Source organism: Triticum aestivum, chromosome 5A (assembly GCF_018294505.1).
Source record: "Triticum aestivum cultivar Chinese Spring chromosome 5A, IWGSC CS RefSeq v2.1, whole genome shotgun sequence".
Taxonomy (NCBI): Eukaryota; Viridiplantae; Streptophyta; class Magnoliopsida; order Poales; family Poaceae; genus Triticum; species Triticum aestivum.
In genome coordinates, this window is record NC_057806.1 from 240,532,781 (window position 1) to 240,539,650 (window position 6,870).

Sequence of the window (6,870 nt, forward strand, 5' to 3'; positions counted from 1 at the left end):
TATACTTGAGGTTTGGGGCTGCCCAACACATGTGAATTCTCTCCCAGTTGGCGCAGTCCTACCCCTCTCCCTCCTCGTCTCTCGTAGTGCTTAGCGAAGCCCTGCTGGAGTCCCGCGCTCCTCCACCACCACCACTCCGTCGTGCTGCTGCTGGACGGAGTCTTCCCCAACCTCTCCTTCTCCCCTTGCTGGATCAAGGCATAGGAGACGTCACCGGGCTGTACGTGTGTTGAACACGGAGGTGCCGTCCGTTCGGCACTAGGATCATCGGTGATTTGGATCATGACGAGTACGACTCCATCAACCCCGTTCACTTGAACGCTTCCGCGTAGCGATCTACAAGGGTATGTAGATGCACTCTCCTTCCCCTCGTTGCTAGATTACTCCATAGATTGATCTTGGTGATGCGTAGGAAAATTTTGAATTTCTGCTACGTTCCCCAACAGTGGCATCATGAGCTAGGTCTATGCGTAGTTTCTATGCACGAGTAGAACACAAAGTAGTTGTGGGCGTTGATTTTGTTCAATATGCTTACCGTTACTAGTCCAATCTTGATTCGGCGGCATTGTGGGATGAAGCGGCCCGGACCGACCTTACACGTACTCTTACGTGAGACTGGTTCCACCGACTGACATGCACTAGTTGCATAAGGTGGCTAGCGGGTGTCTGTCTCTCCCACTTTAGTCGGATCGGATTCGATGAAAAGGGTCCTTATGAAGGGTAAATAGCAATTGGCATATCACGTTGTGGTTTTTGCGTAGGTAAGAAACGTTCTTGCTAGAAACCCATAGCAGCCACGTAAAACATGCAAACAACAATTAGAGGACGTCTAACTTGTTTTTGCAGGGTATGCTATGTGATGTGATATGGCCAAGAAGAATGTGATGAATGATATGTGATGTATGAGATTGATCATGTTCTTGTAATAGGAATCACGACTTGCATGTCGATGAGTATGACAACCGACAGGAGCCATAGGAGTTGTCTTTATTTATTGTATGACCTGCGTGTCATTGAACAAGGCCATGTAATTACTTTACTTTATTGCTAACCGGTAGCCATAGTAATAGAAGCAATAAGTTGGCGAGACAACTTCATGGAGACACAATGATGGAGATCATGATGATGGAGATCATGGTGTCATGCTGGTGATGATGATGATCATGGAGCGCCGAAGATGGAGATCAAAAGGAGCAATATGATATTGGCCATATCATGTCACTATTTGATTGCATGTGATGTTTATCATGTTTTTGCATCTTATTTGCTTAGAATGACGGTAGTAAATAAGATGATCCCTCATTAAAATTTCAAGAAAGTGTTCCCCCTAACTGTGCACCGTTGCGAAAGTTCGTCGTTTCGAAGCACCACGTGATGATCGGGTGTGATAGATTCTTACGTTCACATACAACGGGTGTAAGCCAGATTTACACATGCAAAACACTTAGGTTGACTTGACGAGCCTAGCATGTACAGACATGGCCTCGGAACACAAGAGACCGAAAGGTCGAGCATGAATCGTATGGTAGATGCGATCAACATGAAGATGTTCACCGATGATGACTAGTCCGTCTCACGTGATGATCGGACACGGCCTAGTTGACTCGGATCATGTAATCACTTAGATGACTAGAGGGATGTCTATCTGAGTGGGAGTTCATAAGATGAACTTAATTATCCTGAACATAGTCAAAAGGTCTTCGTAAATTATGTCGTAGCTCGCGCTTCAGTTCTACTGTTTAGATATGTTCCTAGAGAAAATTTAGTTGAAAGTTGATAGTAGCAATTATGCGGACTAGGTTCGTAGACTGAGGATTGTCCTCATTGCTTCATAGAAGGCTTATGTCCTTAATGCACCGCTCAGTGTGCTGAACCTCGAACGTCGTCTGTGGATGTTGCGAACATCTGACATACACATTTTGATAACTACGTGATAGTTCAGTTAAACGGTTTAGAGTTGAGGCACCGAAGACGTTTTGAAAACGTCGCGAAACATATGAGATGTTTCGAGGGCTGAAATTGGGATTTCAGGCTCGTGCCCACGTCAAGAGGTATAATACCTCCGACGATTTTCTTAGCCTGCAAACTAAGGGAGAAAAGCTCAATTGTTGAGCTTGTGCTCAGATTGTCTGAGTACAACAATCATTTGAATCAAGTGGGAGTTGATCTTCCAAATGAGATAGTGATATTTCTCCGAAGTCATTACCACCAAGCTGCTAGAGCTTCAGGATGAACTATAATATATCAGGGACATATGTGATGATCCTTGAGATATTCGCGATGTTTGACACCACAAAAGTAGAAATCAAGAAGGAGCATCAATTGTTGATGGTTGGTGAAACCACTAGTTTCAAGAAGGGCAAGGGCAAGAAGGGATACTTCATGAAACGGCAAATCAGCTGCTGCTCTAGTGAAGAAACCCAAGGTTGAACCCAAACCCGAGACTAAGTGCTTCTGTAATAAGGGGAACAGCCACTGGAGCAGAATTACCCTAGATACTTGGTAGATGAGAAGGCTGGCAAGGTCGATAGAAGTATATTGGATATACATTGTGTTAATGTGTACTTTACTAGTACTCCTAGTAGCACCATGGTATTAGATACCGGTTCGGTTGCTAAGTGTTAGTAAACTCGAAATAAAAGGCTGCGGAGTAAACGGAGACTAGCTAAAGGTGAGCTGGCAATATGTGTTGGAAGTTTTTCCAAGCTTGATGTGATCAAGCATCGCACGCTCCCTCTACCATCGAGATTGGTGTTTGCGTTGAGCATAGACATGATTGGATTATGTCTATCGCAATACGGTTATTCATTTAAGGAGAATAATGGTTACTCTGTTTATTTGAATAATACCTTCAATGGTCTTGCACCTAAAATGAATGGTTTATTGAATCTCGATCGTAGTGATACACATGTTCATGCCAAAAGATATAAGATAGTAATGATAGTACCACCTACTTGTGGCACTGCCACGTAAGTCATATCGGTATAAAACGCATGAAGAAGCTCCATGTTGATGGATCTTTGGGCTCACTCGTTTTTGAAAAGTTTGAGACATGCGAACCATGTCTATTGGTGTATATGCATGAAGAAACTCCATGCAAATGGACCGTTTGGACTCACTTGATTTTGAATCACTTGAGACATGCAAATCATACCACATGGGCAAGATGACTGAAAGCCTCGTTTTCAGTAAAATGGAACTAGAAAGCAACTTGTTGGAAGTAATACATTTTGATGTGTGCAGTCCAATGAGTGCTGAGGCGTGTAGTGGATATCGTTATGTTCTTACTTCACAGATGATTTGAGTAGATGTTGAGTATATTTACTTGATGAATCACGAGTCTGAATTATTGAAAGGTTCAAGTAATTTCAGGGTGAAGTTGAAAGATCGTCGTGACAAGAGGATAAAATATCTATGATATGATCATAGAGATGAATATCTGAATTACGAGTTTGGCACAGAATTAAGACATTGTGGAAATTGTTTCACAACTAATACAGCCTGGAACACCATAGTGTGATGGTGTGTCCGAACATCATAACTGCACCCTATTGGATATGATGCATACCATGATGTCTCTTATCGAATTACCACGATAGTTTATGGGTTAGGCATTAGAGACAACCACATTCACTTTAAATAGGGCACCACGTAATTCCGATGAGATGACACCGTATGAACTATGGTTTAGAGAAACCTAAGCTGTCATTTCTTAAAAGTTTGGGGCTGCGACGCTTATGTGAAAAAGTTTCAGGCTGATAAGCTCGAACCCAAAGCGGATAAATGCATCTTCATAGGACACCCAAAACAGTTGGGTATACCTCCTGTCTCAGATCCGAAAGCAATAAGGGATTGTTTCTAGAATCGGGTCCTTTCTCGAGGAAAAGTTTCTCTCGAAAGAATTGAGTGGGAGGATGGTGGAGACTTGATGAGGTTATTGAACCGTCTCTTCAACTAGTGTGTGGCAGGGCACAGGGAGTTGTTCCTGTGGCACCTACACCAATTGAAGTGGAAGCTTATGATAGTGATCATGAAACTTCAGATCAAGTCACTACCAAACCTCGTAGGACGACAAGGATGCGTACTACTTCAGAGTGGTACGTAATCCTGTCTTGGAAGTCATGTTGCTAGACAACAATGAACCTACGAGCTATGGAGAAGCGATGGTGGGCCCGGATTCCGATAAATGGCTCGAGGCCATAAAATCCGAGAGAGGATCCATGTATGAAAACAAAGTGTAGACTTTGGCAAGAACGGCTCGATGGTCGTAAGGCTGTTGAGTACAGATGGATTTTAAAAGGAAGACGGACAATGATGGTAAATGTCACCATTAAGAAAGCTCGACTTGTCGTTAAGATGTTTCCCGACAAGTTCAAGGAGTTGACTACGATGAGACTTTCTCACTCGTAGCGATGCTAAGAGTCTGTTGGAATTATATTAGCGATTACTGCATTATTTATGAAATCTTGCAGATAGGATGTCAAAAACATTGTTTCCTCGACGATTTTCTTGAGGAAAGGTTGTATGTGATACAACCGGAAGGTTTTGTCAATCCTGAAAGATGCTAATAAGTATGCAAAGCTCCAGCAATCCTTCTAAGGACTGGAGTAAGCATCTCGGAGTTAGAATGTATGCTTTGATGAGATGATCAAAGATTTTGGGTGTATACAAAGTTTATGAGAAACTTGTATTTCCAAAGAAGTGAGTGGGAGCACTATAGAATTTCCGATGAGTATATGTTGTTAACATATTGTTGATCGGAAATGATGTAGAATTTCTCGAAAGCAATCAGAGTTATTTGAAAAGTGTTTTTCAATGGAAAACCTGGATTAGGCTACTTGAGTATTAAGCATTAAGATCTATAAGGATAGATCAAAACGCTTAATAGTACTTTCAAATGAATACATACCGTGACAAGATTTTGAAGGAGTTCAAAATGGATCGGCAAAGAAGGAGTTCTTGGCTGTGTTATAAGGTGTGAACATTGAGTAAGACTCAAAACCTGACCGCGGCAAAATAGAGAGAAAGGACGAAGGTCGTCCCCTATGCTTTAGACGTAGGCTCTACAGTATGCTATGCTGTGTACCGCACCTGAAGTGTGCCTTGCCATGAGTCAGTCAAGGGGTACAAGAGTGATCCAAGAATGGATCACAGGACAGCGGTCAAAGTTATCCTTAGTAACTAGTGGACTAAGGAATTTTCTCGATTATGGAGGTGGTAAAAGAGTTCGTCGTAAAGGGTTACACCGATGCAAACTTTGACACTAATCCAGATTATTCTGAGTAGTAAACTGGATTCGTATAGTAGAACAGTTATTTGGAATAGCTCCAAATAGAACGTGGTAGCTGCATCTGGGAGATGACATAGAGATTTGTAAAGCACACACGGATCTGAAAGATTCAGACCCGTTGACTATAACATCTCTCACAAGCATAACATGATCAAACCCAGAACTCATCGAGTGTTAATCACATGGTAATGTGAACTAGATTATTGACTCTAGTAAACTCTTTGGGTGTTAGTCACATGGGGATGTGACCTTGAGTGTTAATCACATATCGATGTGAACTGGATTATTGACTCTAGTGCAAGTGGGAGACTGTTGGAAATATGCCCTAGAGGCAATAATAAATTGGTTATTATTATATTTCCTTGTTCATGATAATCGTTTATTATCCATGCTAGAATTGTATTGATAGGAAACTCAGATACATGTGTGGATACATAGACAACACCATGTCCCTAGTAAGCCTCTAGTTGACTGGCTCGTTGATCAATAGATGGTTACGGTTTCCTGACCATGGACATTGGATGTCGTTGATAACGGGATCACATCATTAGGAGAATGATGTGATGGACAAGACCCAATCCTAAGCCTAGCACAAAGATCGTGTAGTTCGTATGCTAAAGCTTTTCTAATGTCAAGTATCATTTCCTTAGACCATGAGATTGTGCAACTCCCGGATACCGTAGGAATACTTTGGGTGTGCCAAACGTCACAACGTAACTGGGTGGCTATAAAGGTGCACTACGGGTATCTCCGAAAGTGTCTGTTGGGTTGGCACGAATCGAGACTGGGATTTGTCACTCCGTGTAAACGGAGAGGTATCTCTGGGCCCACTCGGTAGGACATCATCATAATGTGCACAATGTGATCAAGGAGTTGATCACGGGATGATGTGTTACGGAACGAGTAAAGAGACTTGCCGGTAACGAGATTGAACAAGGTATCGGGATACCGACGATCGAATCTCGGGCAAGTATCGTACCGCTAGACAAAGGGAATTGTATACGGGATTGATTAAGTCCTCGACATCGTGGTTCATCCGATGAGATCATCATGGAACATGTGGGAGCCAACATGGGTATCCATATCCCGCTGTTGGTTATTGACCGGAGAGTCATCTCGGTCATGTCTGCATGTCTCCCGAACCCGTAGGGTCTACACACTTAAGGTTCGATGACGCTAGGGTTATAGGGAAAGTATGTACGCGGTTACCGAATGTTGTTCGGAGTCCCGGATGAGATCCCGGACGTCACGAGGAGTTCCGGAATGGTCCGAAGGTAAAGATTTATATATGGGAAGTCCTGTTTTGGTCACCGGAAAAGTTTCGGGTTTTATCGGTAACGTACCGGGACCACCGGAAGGGTCCCGGGGGTCCACCAAGTGGGGCCATAAGCCCCGGAGGGCTGCATGGGCCAAGTGTGGGAGGGGACCAGCCCCAGGTGGTCTGGTGCGCCCCCCCACAAGGGCCCAAGGCGCCTAAAGGGGAGGAGGGGGGCAAACCCTAAGGGCAGATGGGCCTTAGGGCCCATGCCTGGTGCGCCTCCCTCTCCCCCTCCCCTTGGCCGCCCCCTAGATGGGATCTA